Below are 19,075 nucleotides of genomic sequence, written 5' to 3' on the forward strand. Positions count from 1 at the left end.
GTGTGTGTATGTCTTTGTGTGTTTTCTGTGGGTGTCCCTCTGTGTGTGTATATATGTTTTTGTGTGTTTTCTGAGGCTGTCTCTGTCGGTGTTTCCTTGGTTGTATGTGCAAGATTGTGTGTGTGTGTGTGTCCATTGTCTGTTCCTTTTTAGGACATTTTGACCTTACTACTGATTATTCACATCTTTCTACAGACTTTGAGACTAATGAGACCTTTCCGGAAGTCACCAATCCACCATTTAAAAAGATAATCAGAACTCCATATTTTGTTTTCTAAATCTCCTTTTTTTGCAAAACTGTAGTTTACCTCATTACTTGTCAGGTCAATGTAAACAAGTGCTGAGTGTCTGTTTGGGTGTCTGTGTCTGAGTGTGTTTCTTTGTGTGTCTGCTAGAGTGTCTATATGTGAATCCTTATGTGTGAGTGTGTATGTTTCAGTGTATGAGTGTGTTTGTGTATGTTACTACCTTTACAACATTTCCAAGTTTAAATAGACACTTAAGAATAAGGTGCATATACGTTTTAGTCACTTGGTAAAAAATTGCACATGTCAAAGGAGGGGGGGGGGGGGGGCCCTGATCAATGGTTAAGTCAGGGGCCCCAAAATTTCTAGTGGCGGCCCTGGCTTTACTTGACAAATGTATTGAGTGATATGGTGAGATGATGAACATGATAACTTATAATATAGACCACTAATGTTCATCCTTGGCATACAGATATAGTGGTCACAGACCCCATTTGCTTTGACTAAGGATAAAAGATTTGTATAAGGTGGAGCATGAAAGATATAGCAGATATTATTTAACAAGTTCAGGATTTAGCATACACTTAAACAATGGCTGTAGACTTCTATATTTTAATCCATATTGTTTTAGTTATACTTTGTGGAGCATAAATTTAATGTGAAATTAAACAGAGTTAACACCTTATCAATGATTATTTACACATAGCCAAACAATACATTTACATGTTTTTCTTCTTGTAATTTACCTCTGCCAATCATACGCAGAGATTACGAGTTTGGCGTTAACAGGGGTGCGTTGCTAACGAGGTTTTTTTTTTCTAATGCTACCTTAAGCCAACGCTGGTATTACAGGTTTTTTTAAACCTGGCATTAGCCGCAAAAAGGTGAGCGTAGAGCAGAATTTAGCTCCACATCTCATCTCAATACCAGCGTTGCTTACGGTAGTGGTAAGCTGGCTAAATGTGCTCGTGCACGATTTCCCCATAGGAAACAATGGGGCTGAGCTGGCTTGAAAAAAACCTAACACCTGCAAAAAAGCAGCGTTCAGCTTCTAACGCAGCCCCATTGTTTCCTATGGGAAAGAAAAAATATGTCTGCACCTAACACCCTAGCATGAACCCCGAGTCTAAACACCCCTAATCTTACACTTATTAACACCTAATCTGCCGCCCCCACTATCGCTGACACCTGCATTATATTATTAACCCCTAATCTTCCGCTCCGGACACCGCCGCCACCTACATTATACTTATTAACCACTAATCTGCTGCCCCAACATCGCCGACACCTACATACTATTTATTAACCCCGAATCTGCCCCCCCAATGTCGCTGCAACTATATTAAATTAATTAACCCCTAATCTGCCGCTGCCAACGTCGCCGCCACTATAATAAATTTATTAACCCCTAAACCTAAGTCTAACCCTACCCCTAACACCCCCCTAACTTAAATATAATTTAAAGAAAACGAAATAAATTTACTATAATTAAATTATTCCTATTTAAAACTAAATACTTACCTGTAAAATAAACCCTAAGCTAGCTACAATATAATTTATAGTTACATTGTAGCTAGCTTAGGATTTATATTTATTTTACAGGCAACTTTGTAGTTATTTTAACTAGGTACAATAGTTATTAAATAGTTATTAACTATTTAATAACTACCTAGCTAAAATAAGTACAAAATTACCTGTAAAATAAATCCTAACCTAAGTTACAATTACACCTAACACTACACTATCATTAAATAAATTAACTAAAATACCTGCAATTAAATACAATTAAATTCAATAAACTAAATTACGAGAAAAACCCCCCCACTAAATTACAGAAAAGAAAAAAGAATTACAATAATTTTAAACTAATTACACCTAATCTAATCCCCCGAATAAAATACAAATAGCTCTTAAAAGGGCCTTTTGCAGGGCATTTCCCCAAAGTAATCAGCTCTTTTACCTGTAAAAAAAAGAATTCAATATCCCCCCAACATTACAATCCACCACCCACACACCCCTACTCTAAAACCCACCCAATACCCACTTAAAAAAACCTAACACTACCCCATTGAAGATCACCCTACCTTGAGCTGTCTTCACCCAGCCGGGCACCAGTGGTCATCCAATCCGTCCAGTAGTCTTCATCCGATGGGGCAGAAGAGGACATCCACACCGGCAGAAGTCTTCATCCTATCCGGGCAGAAGAGGACATCCGGACCGGGAGAAGGCTTCATCCAAGAGGCATCTTCTATCTTCATCCATCCGACGAGGAACGGCTCCATCTTGAAGACCTCCGGCGCAGAACATCCTTCTAGGCTGACGACTAATGACGAATGAATATTCCTTTAAATGATGTCATCCAAGATGGCGTCCCTCAAATTCTGATTGGCTAATAGGATTCTATCAGCCAATCGGAATTAAGGTAGGACAAATCTGATTGGTTGATTTAATCAGCCAATCGGATTGAAGTTCAATCCAATTGGCTGATTGGATGAGCCAATAGAATGCGAGGTCAGGGTGACCTTCAATTGGGTAGTGTTAGGTTTTTTTAAGTGGGTATTGGGTGGGTTTTAGAGTAGGGGTGTGTGGGTGGTGGATTGTAATGTTGGGGAGGGGTATGGTTTTCTTTTTTTACAGGTAAAAGAGCTGATTACTTTGGGGCAATGCCCTGCAAAAGGCCCTTTTAAGGGCTATTTGTAATTTAGTATAGGGTAGGGCATTTTATTATTTTGGGGGGCTTTTTTATTTTATTCGGGGGGTTAGATTAGGTGTAATTAGTTTAAAATTATTGTAATTCTTTTTTTATTTTCTGTAATTTAGTGATTGATTTTTTCATAATTTAGTTTATTGAATTTAATTGTATTTAATTGTAGGTATTTTAGTTAATTTATTTAATGATAGTGTAGTGTTAGGTGTAATTGTAACTTAGGTTAGGATTTATTTTACAGGTAACTTATTTTAGCTAGGTAGTTATTAAATAGTTAATAACTATTTAATAACTATTGTACCTAGTTAAAATAAATACAAAGTTGCCTGTGAAATAAATATAAATCCTAAGCTATCTACAATGTAACTATAAGTTATATTGTAGCTAGCTTAGGGTTTATTTTACAAGTAAGTATTTAGTTTTCAATAGGAATAATTTATTTAATTTTGTTAAATTTATTTATTTTAAATTAAATTATATTTAAGTTAGGGGGGGGGGTTAGGGTTAGGTTTAGACAACTCCAGCAAAATGTCGATATGCACAAAACATACTGATATTAACTATACTATGGATAAGATTACAAGTGGCACGCTATTAAGCACTTTTGTTTGTGCACAAACACAAGCCAGAACTAAACTTTGAACATGTGTGGATTAGCTTGTGTATTACAAGTTGGAAGTAAAATGATTGCACACAAGCAAAAGCTGTCGCATGCTAATTTCGCCTCCCCATAGACATCAATGGAGAGTGCAAATTGGAAAAAAACATTTATCGTTTGCATGCTAACCCAACACCGTGTTAAACCTACATCGTTATCCCAAAGGTAGTTATTAATATTTTACATTCCAATGTTCTTCACTTACAAAATTAATATATATATTTAAAATAAATATATATATTTTTCTAATATAAATATACTGTATATATATATATATATATATATATATATATATATATATATATAAAAAAAAATATGTATATATATATATATGTATATATATATATATATATATATATATATACACACACTCACAGGCCACTTTATTAGGTATACCTGTTTAATTGCTTGGTAACACAAATTGCTAATCAGCCAATCACATGGCAGCAACTCAATGCATTTAGGCATCTAGACGTGTTGAAGACGACTTGCTGAAGTTCAAACCAAACATCAGAATGGGAAAGAAAGAGGATTTAAGTGACTTTGAATGTGGCATGGTTGTTGGTGCCAGACGGGCTGGTCTGAGTATTTCAAAAACTGAGGTTAGGGATGGGAGCGGGAGAGATACCTGTTGTGGGTCATTGCACTGCAGAGTGAGGGAGCGGTATTCAGGGCTGTGAATGACCATGAGGAGTTTTCCTTAGAATGTCTTTCTGAGAGACTTCAAGGGACAATAGTGCAGGGTTGCGGTCCATGTGACATAGTTCTAGCACCTGCTACAGGTTTAGCTTTAGTTAACTCTATTAGTCTAGACTCTAGATATAAGATTAATTAACAAAAGCTGAGCTTACTGCACACTCAGTAACTTCAGCCGGGACAGTCTCCAGCGCAGCACCATGCCCCAGGACAGAGAAGTTCACCAGGCAGGATGCAGTATGGGGATCCCCCCTGGTACATGTACAGTTTCCCAGGCATGTGGCGCATGGGCACAGGACGGGCAGGGGAGGAGCCTAGGAGCAAAGAAGTACTAAAGCAAGCCAGGAAAGTGGGAAACTGTTTATGGGCAGCATGCACAGGCTCAAGGGGCAGCTGCATTGTTGTGGGGACCCTGGCCCAAAGCAGCTGCCCCTGGAGCCTTCGTGCTCTGTCCACAACAGTTTCCCACTTTTCTGGCTTGCTTAGTACTTTGCAGCACATTGTAGGAGCAGCAGGGGCAGGGCCATTATCACACACATCTCCTGGGCGGCGGGTCCCTCATGGGTGGTGGACTTCCAAGGCCCGGTCGCAGTTGCAGACATTGCGACCGTGTTAGTTCTGCCCCTGATACCATCTATGAAAGCACAACACATTGAACCTTGAAGCAGATGGGCTACAGCAGCAGAAGACCATACCGGTTCCCACTTAAGTCAGCTACGAACAGGAAACTGAGGCTACAATTCACAAAGGCTCACCAAAATTGGACAATAAAAGATTGGAAAAACACTACCTGGTCTGCTGAGTCTCGATTTCAGCTGTGACATTAGGATGGAAGGGTCAGAACAATATGAAAGCATGGATCCATCCTGCCTTGTATCAACGGTTCAGGCTGGTGGTGGTGGTGTAATGGTGTGGGGGATATTTTCTTGGCACACTTTGGACCCCTTAGTACCAATTGAGCATCATTGAAATGCCACGGCCTACCTGAGTATTGTTGCTAATCATGTCCATCTCTTTCTGCCTAGAGTGTACCCAACTTCTGATGGCTACTTCCAGTAGGATAATGCACCATGTCGCAAAGCTAAAATCATCTCAAACTGGTTTCTTGAACATGACAATGAGTTCACTGTACTCCAATGGCCTCAATAGTCACCAGATCTCAATACAATAGAGCACCTTTGGGATGTGGTGGAACGGGAGATTCACATCATTGATGTGCAGCCAACAAATCTGCAGCAACTGTGTAATGCTATCATGTCAATATGGACCAAAATGTCTGAGGAATTTTTCTAACACCTTGTTGAATCTATGCCATGAAGAATTAAGGCAGTTCTGAAGGCAAAAGGGGGTCCAACCCGGAACTAGCAAGGTATACCTAATAAAGTGTCCGGTGTATATATATATATATATACATATATATATATATATATATATATATATTTATATAGCCACCCTGTGAGAAATGAAGAGTGCTGCTAATGGCATTCCGGAAGTTGTGGCTGTCACGTGATGCACCATACATGTCACCCGTTGCCCCCAGCAACCGGACACAGCTTTGCAGTGTCTCTGTAATAAAAACAAATGTGCACAAGCTCATAACTATCATTATGCGATTACACACTATGCATCTATTTGAACATTCTGCTGTACTATTGTGACCTAACGTGCCCAATGCTTTTATGCATGTATTTACTTTATGCATTATAGGGGGATGCATACTCTGTAACTACTCAGGATTCACATTTCTTTATATGTGAATATATCCATCTGTCCTCTACATATTAGTCTCTCAGTGATGAGCTAGTAGGTTACTAAATTACTGATGAATATGGAGAAGGTATATAAAGCATAATCTAACAACTTGTATATCATACAAGTAATTCATCAATATATATTTCAATATCACTCCTATATACATATTTACAACATCTGACAACGTACCAATTTCTATCCTATTCCTGAATATTTATCTCTGATTTCTAATGGGCTCTATTGGGCATTACTATCACATAGGAATTCCTTTAGTTTACATAAAACAGTGCCAGTCCAGACTCCCGGTGGGCGGGCATAACGGACGGCAGCAGCTTTGGAGAGCTCCGCAAGTTTGGTCTTCCAAAGCAGTGTCTCTGACTGCTGAATAGCCCGAAAAAGCAGCATACCTTGGCAGGATATTACTAATACCACTGCCCGGACCTGTATTGCAAGGAGAGCGAAAGATCTACTCCCCCGCTGGAAAGTGCTACTAAAGCACCAACTGACAAGTGATCGCGGCTGTGATCAAGGGGTTCGGAACCCCGTGGAGGAAGAAGCGGTGAGAGCCGTTAACTCCCGATTCTGCTAAATCAGCGCTGCCTGGGTCACAGCACAATCGGACGGATACGGCATAAGCAGTGAGCCTACCTGACTTCAGGCTGCGCAATAAGGTGCCGGTCGCCATTTTGGAAAGCGGAGAGTCGGTGGTGCGGTAAGAGTGGATCCTCCCAGATCCTTACAGACCTTCATTGCCTGAGGCTCTCAAGGCAGAGACTTAGTACATATCAGACCCTGGTGGGGAGAGAGGGGTTAGAGCCATTTAATACAGGGCTGGAGATACTAGATTACAGGCCACGAGGAAAACAAAAAGTATTATTTGAACTGAACCTAGCTGAGTTTTAAGAACTATAATAAGCTATGCGAGACCCTGACATACTCTAAGTATCAATCAAGACACCCAGAGGGTAGCCCCACTGCAAATTGTTGCAGCTACCTTGAGATCTGAAAAGGTTCTTAACATATACTGCCAGCTCATTGATCCCTGTGGAAAAGCTTAAGCGCCATAAAAAGGAGTTAAATAGCTTTGCTCAGCACGTTTGATCAGCAGAAGCAGAGGCCCAGAATATCGCTAGTGCTCCCTCCACATGGTGCTGGCTCCCTTTCCTCCTCCTTACTTTCTCCTATAGGGACTGCACACATAAAAATGGAGTAGAGCACTTTGGATCCCCATAGCTCCCCTCCCCCCGACATGTTCAATTCAGCCCATTGAAGATTATCACTTATTCAGGACTGGAGAAATGGAAGTAACAGTATCCATGATATAAAGTGGATAGTGTCCCTGTGCGTTTTATCCTACCCACTGAGCAGTTTGATAATTGTTTTAAATCTATTGTGGCCCCTGGAAACAGACACGTGGTACCCATATTACTGATCCCTGTCTTGCTGCTTGTTTTGCTTCTGCTATAGGTGTAGAGACGTTCTCAATTCTGTATGCAAAAGTATTATACACCGTATAGCAAAAAAAACTGATAAGATGGCTAGTAAACAGTGCCAGCAAGACAGGAGGCTCAAGAGCCAGGTAGAAGTCCATTCACCACCAACTACATCCTCTGAGGCGGTAGACCCCATCACAACAGGACACGAATCCTATAGTATCTCAGCTCTCGGCCCTCTTCTCCCAAAAATAGAGCAATTACAAACGGGACTGGATACCCTATCGGCAGACCAAAAGATCTACTCCTCAAGATTAACCACAGTCAAACAAAAGGTGGCAGATACAGAAGGTCAGCAGAGAGAGGTGTCGCTAAATGTCACCCAACTGCAACAACAAAATAAAGCTCTACATCAAAAACTGGACGATCTTGAAAATAGGTCCAGGCGGAATAACATTCGTCTGGTGGGCCTCCCTGAGTCTGTTCCTGGCGCTACCCTTATTGACTTTGCAGAACAAGTTCTCCCAAGGTTGCTGGGATTGGCACATGCAAATATACCATGTGTGGCTGAAAGGTCACATAGAATTGGATTGCCTCAACAAAAGGAAAACCAAAAGTCCTTCTCTAGACAAGTCATGATTAAGTACCACAATTTCAAAGATAAAACCCTAATCCTTAAAGCCTACAGGCAAACTCCTGAAATAGTCTATGAGGGCCACAAGCTTCATCTATTCCAGGACTATTCGGCGGAGGTTGCAAAAATGAGGAGGGAATTCTCACCCTATTGTAAGGAACTTTTAGACAAAGGAGAGTCCTTTGCTCTACTGTACCCGGCCAGGCTTAAGGTACAAACTGCACAGGGACCAAAATTCTTTGAGGACACTAGTCAGCTAAAGATATACATGAGATCGCTTGCACCCGGCGAAAAGAATCAGATGGAAGACGAAGGTGTCGAGGAAGAGGAGGACTAACCTTGTCCTCTTTCAATGTTTCTGTTGATCTTGATTAGAATCCTGAAGGGTCCTCTATAATGGGGACAATAGTTTCAAGGACTGAAGACTTTAATTTTTACTAGCAGAGCTACTGTGCCGCCCATGGCATCAGTCGCATATCCTTTTTGAAATTGTGGGGGGGGGGGGTTAACTACCCAGTTGTCTATTCTGTTATATTGTTATATTTGTTTAACTTGCAGTGTTTTCCAGATCGTGACCTCTATCTGAAGTCTAACAGTACTGCTTTTATCTTTTTTTTCTCTCCCTTTGTTTTGTTCAGCTGTTTTCATTGTTGCATTTATGGTATTTTGCAAACGCTGATCTCTCTTTGATGGTTAATAGTTTTGTTACAGCCTGTCTTACACTCTGCCTAAGGGTCAAGCATACCACTGCCGCTCTCTCTGCTGAAGAATTGGAGAGACGCATCAGATAGTAAGGAACCATTAGGGAATATCTGGGGTGTCAAACTGTGAGTAGATATTCTTAGCTATACATTGCACACCACACTTGTTATCTCTATCGTAAGAGTCCTTAGACAACTATGGGAATCTGCATAGTGTCTTGGAATGGTGGGGGGGGGGTCCACATCACCCATCAAGCGGAAAGCCATCTTAAAATACCTTAAAACAAAGAAAGCTGACATTGCCATCACTAGAAGAAACCCATTTAAAGCCTAGTGAGCATGAAAAACTCAACAACTATGGGTAGGGGAGGTTATATACACTCCTTACGAGAGTAGCAGAGCTAGAGGGGGTTGCCTTCTTGTTCAGAAGAACCTTGCATATGAGATCACCCAAACAATATTAGACCCATTGGGGCGTTTTGTCCTCCTTAAGTTCCGCTTAGAAGGTATGCCCCTTAATTTTGGGGAGGGGTCTATGGGCCCCATACTCTCAAAAAGGAATTCTGGAGCACAGTGAGGGTACACATTCTGGAAAATGGCTGACGCCCCAATAGTTTTGGGGGGAGATTATAATATAACCCCTCAAACACCTGCAGATAGGTCTAGGAACCCAAGTCTTCCGAGACAGGACCCAGTAGACAATATAATACCAAACGAGATACACTAATATTGAATAGGTTTAAGAGAGAACTTCAGCTCACTGACATTTGGAGAGAGAGGAACCCAGAGGTAAAAAAACTACACCTGCGTTACACCTAAAAGGACACACTCTCGCGCATAGATTTCTTTTTAACATCTCCCATTTTAAATTCCAAGAATTACAGAAGCTGACATAGACAACCCGACTGTTTCAGACCATGCACCGATTACACTCAAGCTCTAATTGGGTCAAGCTAGGGTTGGCAGAGAGGGGTGGTCATTTCCCAGATACTTAGTACATGATGCTAACCTCAGAAATCATTTGGTAGGTGAATGGCTAGCATATGATCATTTAAACAGCGAATATAGAGAGAACACAATCCTGTTTTGGGAGGCAGGCAAGGCAGTCCTTAGAGGGGTAGTGACCTCTTACGTAATAGCCGCCAAAAAACAGAAAAAACTTAGAGAGGAACTACTTTTGAAACAGTTGCTCAATGCAAGGAACCGTTATTTACGTAACCCCACTGAGGCTAATAGACTCAAATATAAAGATATTAAATCATTAAGAGACACATTCCTACTGCATGGTAGCAACTAGAGATAGGACAAAGGGCGCATGCTAGATTCTATAGGCATGGAAATAGGACAGGTAGGCTACTTGCAAGATTGACAAAACTCTCCAGACGACCCACACACATAGCAGCTATCAGGGATCGGGGCGAGATCCTCTCGGACACGCAGGATATTCAACAAGCCTTCACAAGATACTATTCTGCCCTATACAAGACTCAGAAAGTAGACCCCACACATAGAGACTCATTCTGGGGGACAATTACACTACCACAAATAACGGAGAGTCAGGGGCAGTCACTGAATGCACCAATCTCCAGCTGAAGATATTGAGAGAGTCATAGGGAAACTCCCGTTGGAAAAAAACCCCAGGGCCTGACAGACTTCCAGGGGAGTTCTACAAAATGCTGCGGCAGGAGGTAGCGGGGTGTTGTCTGACCTTTTTAACAGTATCTTAGATGGGAGGGGGATGGGATCCCGCCGTTTCACTGAGGCTAATATTAATTTAATACTTAAACCTGATAGAGATCCAACCAATCCGGCTTCATACAGACCGATTTCACTTATGAACTCGGACTACAAAATTCTAACTAAAATTCTGGCTGATAGACTGGCGCTTCTCATGCCAGAACTTGTCAAGGAGGACCAGACAGGTTTTATCAAAGGGAGATCGGCTGTGAAAAATATTAGAACTTTCCAGCTCCTTCTCGCATACTATTGGAATAGCAAGTCGCAAAAACGGGTAGAAAGTTCAGAGGGAGGCATGTGCGTTATTAGTAGACGCAGAAAAAGCCTTCGATAGGGTCCTTTGGGAACACCTATTCTTCACCCTATCACAATTTGGGATCGAGTGTCCGTTCGTTAAGACCATACAAACTTTATACTCTAACCCACAGGCGGCGATGCTGATTAATGGAACCCAATCGCTGCCATTCCCCCTAGAGAGAGGCACAAGACCCTCTGTCAGCCCTGCTCTTCGATTTAGCATTGGAGCCTCTGGCGGAAAAAATTAGATTACAAACTGAGGGCTTAAGATCGGATCCTCAGCTCTACATGTCTCGCTGTTTGCGGACGATATGATTCTGTACGTGAAAAAACCCCAGCTTAAATATCCCCAAATTAATGGAGATCATAGCAAACTTTACCCAAATATCGGGATATAAGATGAACACTGACAAAACGGAGATAGTATGGTTAACGGGTGCCCCTGAAACACCAGATCTTCCATACAACTTTAAACAGGCAGGGAAATCCTTTAGATATCTGGGGTTGAGCTATCACTGAACCCCTTGGATTGGTACAATTCTAATTATACACCTTTGAAGAGGGAGTCAACAGGCTTGGTGACACATTGGGCTAAGCTACCTCTCTCATTGTCGGGCAGAATAGGGCTCATCAAAATGATCCTTTTTCCCAAAATCCTTTATAAGATGCAAATGCTTCATTGCTAATTAATAAAGAATATCTGAAATTCTGGAACTCTCTGTTCCTATCATTTGTCTGGGCCAACAATAAGCACAGAATCAGATCGGACCGAATGCGCAGTACCTTAGACTCTGGGGGAATGGCTGTGCCAGACTTAGAGCTATATAACTGGGCTACCCAAATTAAATACGTCTTTGATTGGCTAACGGGGGGGACCACTTCACTGTCCCGGACTTGGAGCGACAACTGGTGTATCCATGGTCCCTAGCTGCGCTGCCGCATTTACAACCTGCAAAATTAGACAAACAATTATCACAACACGCCCTAATACAAGGAAGGTGTGAGGAAGGTGTGTAAAAAGCTGCAATTCAATTACGAGGTAACTGGGTATATCCCACTGCAGGGCAACCCCAACTTTATCCCAGGGTTGACAACAAAAACATTCAAGGACTGGGGAGCCCGAGGTCTAGACACAGTTTTTAAAATGTTGGAGGGCGATGGAAAGACAATATGCACATTTGCATCTCTGCAAGAATCATACACATTGCCGAGATCGCATCATTTTGCCAAACACTACGTAGCGGCATTACTAGGCTTGGGATCCCTCCCACAGAATGATAATACTGTTTACCAGCTGGCTAATTTATTCTCCCAAGGGAACACCTCAATTACCCCGGTTTATAAAGCCCTACTAGCGTCAACTAATGAGAACACTAGGAAACATATCAGCGAAAAATGGTCAGAATTGCTGCATACAGATATTCCTACACAGCAGGTTACACTAAGCATCCACAGGGTGCAGCGCGCAACATTATCCATGACCTTAGGGAGTCTCACACTAGGCTCCTTGAGATGGCATACATTACCCCCAAGCTGTATAAAATCTGGGACACTGATCCTCAGGGAATTGCCCACGGTGTACGCAACAAAACGCAGATCTACTACACATGGTATGGAATTGTCCAGGCTAGCCAGGTTTTGGGGTATGACCCATTTTGGCTGAGATCTATGGGAATCCCATTAGAGAGACTCACTCCACAGACACTTATCTTCTTAGACTGCCAAAGCACAAATAAGACAAACACAAGTTTCGTACATAATGTAATCTTACAAGCAAGGAAAGTCATTCTTAAGAATTGTTAGCTCAGAAAGCTCCAACACTAAAGCAGCTAATAAGAGAAATCCACCAGCAAATGCTTTATGAACAGGCAGACACACTGGAGACACCCAGGGATGTACAAAATGATTTATGGCCAAATGGGAGATCTATCTACATACCTTAGACCAGACACAACAAATACAAATACTCTATCCAATTCGCAATACAAACTTTCTTTTAGAGGCACAGTTTGCGAGGGGAGTGGCAATTGGACTTTGAGAGTTACACTATGCACTCGAGGAGAGGGACTTAGATAGATCAAAGTATAAAACAGTGACACCCCGGGGTAGGTGGAGTGAGTAGATTCCAGGTAGAGAGGTAGAAGGAGGGAAGGCAGATGGAGAAAGAAAAAAAAAGAAGGTCATGCAGGGACAAAGCTTAATAACAACTTGTTATCTTATGTTGATGTTAATTTCTCTTACTCTTTAAGTTTATCATTTCTCTTGCATACAAGGTGGTCACATAAAGTGACTAGGTAAACAACCTGTATAGTTTGTTTCTGTATTCACTGTGTTAAGAGTTGTTGTATGGCCTTTGAATGAATAAATAAAAGATTTAAAAACAAACAAACAGTGCCAGTCCAGATGTACATTCAAACCCCCTAGGGTGCCATAGTACCAAGAGTATATATCCATCTGGACTCGTCGCTGTAACAAACGTTAGCTCTGTCCCCCCCACTCTAGCAAGACATGATCAATTATGATATATTTTTAAATCTGATACATTGTGCTTAGCCATGGCAAAGTGTCCTCGCTTACCCAGTTGGTCAGATGTTTCCTTGTTTAGGCAGTTCTGATAGCAGTCTGGTGATTTTTCCATTCTCGTTCTGAGGCCATCAACAGTCTTGCCAATGTTAAAAAAGGCCACATACACAATGTAATATATACACCACAAATTTGGTGGTACAGGTTTTCTCTGTATTTAGCTTTTATTCTTGTAAGGATGATGAAATATTTTTCCTTTTGATAGGCCATTGCACATTGTGCACCCCATATATCTGTAGCATCCAGGTTTGTTTTGTAGCCCATGTCTCCTGTGGCATAACATTACTTAGGATCTTATGGGATCAGTTGGTCCTGGAGTGATCTTGCTTGTCTATAGCCCATCTTTGGCGGTAGGGTATTGCTCAATGGTAGTTCCTTATCTGTTTCCAAGAGCGGCCAGTGTTGATGTAAGCTGTTGATGAAGACCTGTTTTCTCTTCGAGAAAGTAGTGGTAAAGTTCATCCTGTTTGCCTTCTTTTCCCTGCTTCTACTCTCCAACAGTTCCTGATGGGTCTGGGCCTTCAGCTTTCCTTTTGCATTCATCTAATGTTATTTTCTTATACCCACGTTGTAGAAAACGTGATTCCATCTTCTGTACCTGTTCTTCTCGTAATTCATCTTCTGTGTTGTTTCTTGCTGTCCCTTTTAAATTAAGAGATGGGCAATGCTTTTTTTATGGGTTGGTGGATGGCAACTCTCCGCATGTAACAGGAAATTCAGTTCCATATCCTTGCTATAAAGAGTTGTAGCTAGACCATTGCTCTTCTTATAGATCTTTAAGTCCAAGAACTCGACGTGACTCATAGCTATAGGACACTCTTATATTGAATGGCTTGATGTACACTGTACACTGTTCAAAGTTATTTGAACCATTCCTCCACACCATGAACAGGTCGTCTATGTACCTTTTGAATAGTTTAATTTGTTATCCGAAAACAGTGTTGTTCCATGAGTCTCATATTCAGAGCCATGAATAAATTAGAATAGGCCGGTGCCACATTTGATCCCATGGCCCTCCTGAGATTTGGAGCTAGAAAGTCCTTCTCAAATCTGAAATAATTCAGTTCCAGACATGCTGTCAGTCACTCCATGATGATGCTCTACAGCTGGGCCAATATAGGGATATTTATTAATTTGTCTTCTCACTGCTGTTACACCTATGAAGCACCCAGGGCTGTGCATGTTTGCAGGGTCATATGGGTGTGTACCCAGTCCAGTCTGAAAGTGCAGTCCCCTTCCATGTTTGTATATGTCTATGGGCGATTACATAAGTCTGTGCACCCATGACTTAATCCCGATTATGTTTAATTGAGAGCTTGCATTGTTTGACTGTATTAGGGAACCAGGTTTTGGGAGAGACCTTGACATGGTACCCTGGGATTGTCCCATTTTGGCCAATGCAGTAACTAACTCTTCTATTTTTGCTTGTAATCAGCTGAGTACTTGTAAGTGAGTGCTAGACTTCCTCTGCGTGCTATATATATATTTACATAGTGCATATATAATATATATATATATATATATAATATATATATATACACACACACAAAGAACAGTCAGGTGTATTTGCACTCACATCTCAAAAGGAACAGCAACTGCCAGGGTGTCAGGAAAAATAAATTGTACCCAATATAGTAAAGATCCACACTCACTGGACTTGTTCAATTGTTATATTTATTATAGTAACGTTTCGGAGCAACAATGCCCCTTCTTCAGACCAGTCTGAAGAAGGGGCATTGTTTGCTCTGAAACGTCACTATAATATCACAATTGAGTTCAGTGAGTGTGGATCTTTACTATATTATATATTTATATATATATATATATATATATATACAGTGGGGCAAAAAAGTATTTAGTCAGCCACCAATTGTGCAAGTTCTCCCACTTAAGAACATGAGAGAGGCCTGTAATTTTCATCATAGGTATACCTCAACTATGAGTGACAAAATGTGGAAACAAATCCAGACAATCACATTGTCTGATTTGGAAAGAATTTATTTGCAAATTATGGTGGAAAATAAGTATTTGGTCAATATCAAAAGTTCATCTCAATACTTTGTTATATATCCTTTGTTGGCAATGACAGAGGTCAAACGTTTTCTGTAAGTCTTCACAAGGTTGTCACACACTATAGCAGTGATGTTTTGGGGCTGTCGCTGGGCAACACGGACTTTCAACTCCCTACAAAGGTTTTCTATGGTGTTGAGATCTGGAGACTGGCTAGGCCACTCCAGGACCTTGAAATGCTTCTTACGAAGCCACTCCTTTGTTGCCCGGGGCCGGTGTGTTTGGGATCATTGTCATGCTGAAAGACCCAGCCACATTCATCTTCAATGCCCTTGCTGATGGAAGGAGGTTTGCACTCAAAATCTCACGATACATGGCCCCATTCATTCTTTCATGTACACGGTTCAGTCATCCTGTTCCTTTGCAGAGAAACAGCCCCAAAGCATAATGTTGCCACCCCCCATGCTTCACAGTAGGTTATGGGTTGTTCTTTGGGTTGCAACTCAGCATTCTCTCTCCTCCAAAAACGACGAGTTGTGTTTCTACCAACAGTTCTACTTTGGTTTCAATCATCTGACCATATGACATTCTCCCAATCCACTTTCTGGATCATCCAAATGCTCTCTAGCATGCTTCAGACTGGCCCGACATGTACTGGCTTAAGCAGGGGGACATGTTCCTGGCACTGCAGGATCTGAGTCCCTGACGGCGTAGTGTGTTACTGATGGTAGCCATTGTTACATTGGACCCAGCTCTCTGCAGGTCATTACTAGGTCCCCCCCGTGTGGTTCTGGGATGTTTGCTCACCGTTCTTGTGATCATTTTGACTCCACAGGGTGAGATCTTGCGTGGAGCCCCAGATCGAGGGAGATTATCAGGTGGTCTTGTATGTCTTCCTTTTTCTAATTATTGCTGCAACAGTTGGATTTCTTCACACCAAACTGCTTGCCTATTGCAGATTCAGTCTTCCCAGCCTGGTGCAGGTCTACATTTTGTTTCTGGTGTCCTTCAACACCTTTTGGTCTTCACCATAGTGAGTTTTGGAATGTGACTGTTTGAGGTTGTGGGCAGGTTGTCTTTTATACTGATAACAAGTTCAAACAGGTGCCATTTAATACTGGTAATGAGTGAAGGACAGAGGAGCCTCTAAAGAAGAAGATACAGGTCTGTGAGAGCCAGAATCTTGCTTGTTTGTAGGTGGACCAAATACTTATTTTCCACCATAATATGCAAATAAATTCTTTCCAAATCAGACAATGTGATTGTCTGGATTTGTTTCCACATTTTGTCTCTCATAGTTGAGGTATACCTATGATGAAAATTACAGGCCTCTCTCATCTTTTTAAGTGGGAGAACTTGCACAATTGGTGGCTGACTAAATACTTTTTTGCCCCACTGTAATATATATATATATATATATATATATATATATATATATATACAGGGAGTGCAGAATTATTAGGCAAATGAGTATTTTGACCACATCATCCTCTTTATGCATGTTGTCTTACTCCAAGCTGTATAGGCTCGAAAGCCTACTACCAATTAAGCATATTAGGTGATGTGCATCTCTGTAATGAGAAGGGGTATGGTCTAATGACATCAACACCCTATATCAGGTGTGCATAATTATTAGGCAACTTCCTTTCCTTTGGCAAAATGGGTCAAAAGAAGGACTTGACAGGCTCAGAAAAGTCAAAAATAGTGAGATATCTTGCAGAGGGATGCAGCACTCTTAAAATTGCAAAGCTTCTGAAGCGTGATCATCGAACAATCAAGGTTTCATTCAAATAGTCACAGGGTCGCAAGAAGCGTGGTGGAAAAACCAAGGCGCAAAATAACTGCCCATGAACTGAGAAAAGTCAAGCGTGCAGCTGCCAAGATGCCACTTGCCACCAGTTTGGCCATATTTCAGAGCTGCAACAACACTGGAGTGCCCAAAAAGCACAAGGTGTGCAATACTCAGAGACATGGCCAAGGTAAGAAAGGCTGAAAGACGACCACCAACTGAACAAGACACACAAGCTGGAAACGTCAAGACTGGGCCAAGAAATATCTCAGACTGATTTTTCTAAGGTTTTATGGACTGATGATGATAGAGAGTGGTCTTGATGGGCCAGATGGATGGCCCGTGGCTGGATTGGTAAAGGGGCAGAGAGCTCCAGTCCGACTCAGACTGCCAGCAAGGTGGAGGTGGGAGGTACTGGTTTGGGCTGGTATTATCAAAGATGAGCTTGTGGGGGCCTTTTCGGGGGTTGAGGATGGAGTCAAGCATCAACTCCCAGTCCAACTGCCAGTTTCTGGAAGACACCTTCTTCAAGCAGTGGTACAGGAAGAAGCTGGCATCCTTCAAGAAAAACATGATTTTCATGCAGGACAATGCTCATCACACGTGTCCAAGTACTCCACAGGCGTGGCTGGCAAGAAAGGGTATAAAAGAAGAAAATCTAATGACATCGCCTCCTTGTTCACCTGATCTGAACCCCATTGAGAACCTGTGGTCCATCATCAAATGTGAGATTTACAAGGAGGGGAAAACAGTACACCTCTCTTGAACAGTGTCTGGAGGCTGTGGTTGCTGCTGCATGCAATGTTGATGGTGAACCATATCAAAACACTGACAGAATCCATGGATGGGCAGGCTTTTGAGTGTCCTTGCAAAGAAAGGTGGCTATATAGGTCATTGATTTGTTTTTGTTTTGTTTTTGAATGTCAGGAATATATATTTGTGAATGTTGAGATGTTATATTGGTTTCACTGGTAAAAATAAATCATTGAAATCTGGGTATATAGGTTTGGTTTTTTTTTAAGTTGCCTAATAATTATGCACAGTAATAGTCACCTGCACACACAGATATCCCCCTAAAATAGCTATAACTAAAAACAAACTAAAAACTACTTCCAAAAACTATTCAGCTTTGATATTAATGAGTTTTTTGGGTTCATTGAGATATGGTTGTTGTTCATAATAAAATTAATCCTCAAAAATACAACTTGCCTAATAATTCTGCACTCCCTGTATATATATATAATATATATATATATATAGTATATATTAGTATACTGTATATATATATATTATAAATATATATTTTAAAATACATATAACATTTTCCACTATGTGAAGAAACACTGGAATGTAAATTATTTACAGTACATACACAGTTAAACACAATAAATTTAGCCCTAGCTATTTACGTGAGAAACTTATCATCCCGACAAACTCAAATTTAGTTTGCTCTTGTGCGGAGTCCACCTCTGGTTTCCCTTTTCCCCTTAGGGATACTATGAAGGCCAAAACAATTATCTGGGTTGCTGTGTTCCTTGTTCAGATAGTGATTGCCTGGTACTGACTCTTGGTTAGGCGGGATCAGACTAATACACTTCAGGGAAAGTTCTTCACTGTGAAAAGCCATTATTAGGCCTAAAAAAAAGCTACACCCAGGTGGTAAAATTGCCATAAACAAGCTTACAAGTTATTGGGCTGTTGTTTGTTCCTGAGAGAGCACCTCTCTTTCTGTATGCAATTGCACACACGTCACCTATAGTGTCACTACAAACTATTTAAAAGAGATTAACCAATATACAGACCCTTCAACCTAACATAAAATCAAGATTGTGA

This window comes from Bombina bombina, chromosome 2 (assembly GCF_027579735.1).
Source record: "Bombina bombina isolate aBomBom1 chromosome 2, aBomBom1.pri, whole genome shotgun sequence".
NCBI classification, from domain to species: domain Eukaryota; kingdom Metazoa; phylum Chordata; class Amphibia; order Anura; family Bombinatoridae; genus Bombina; species Bombina bombina.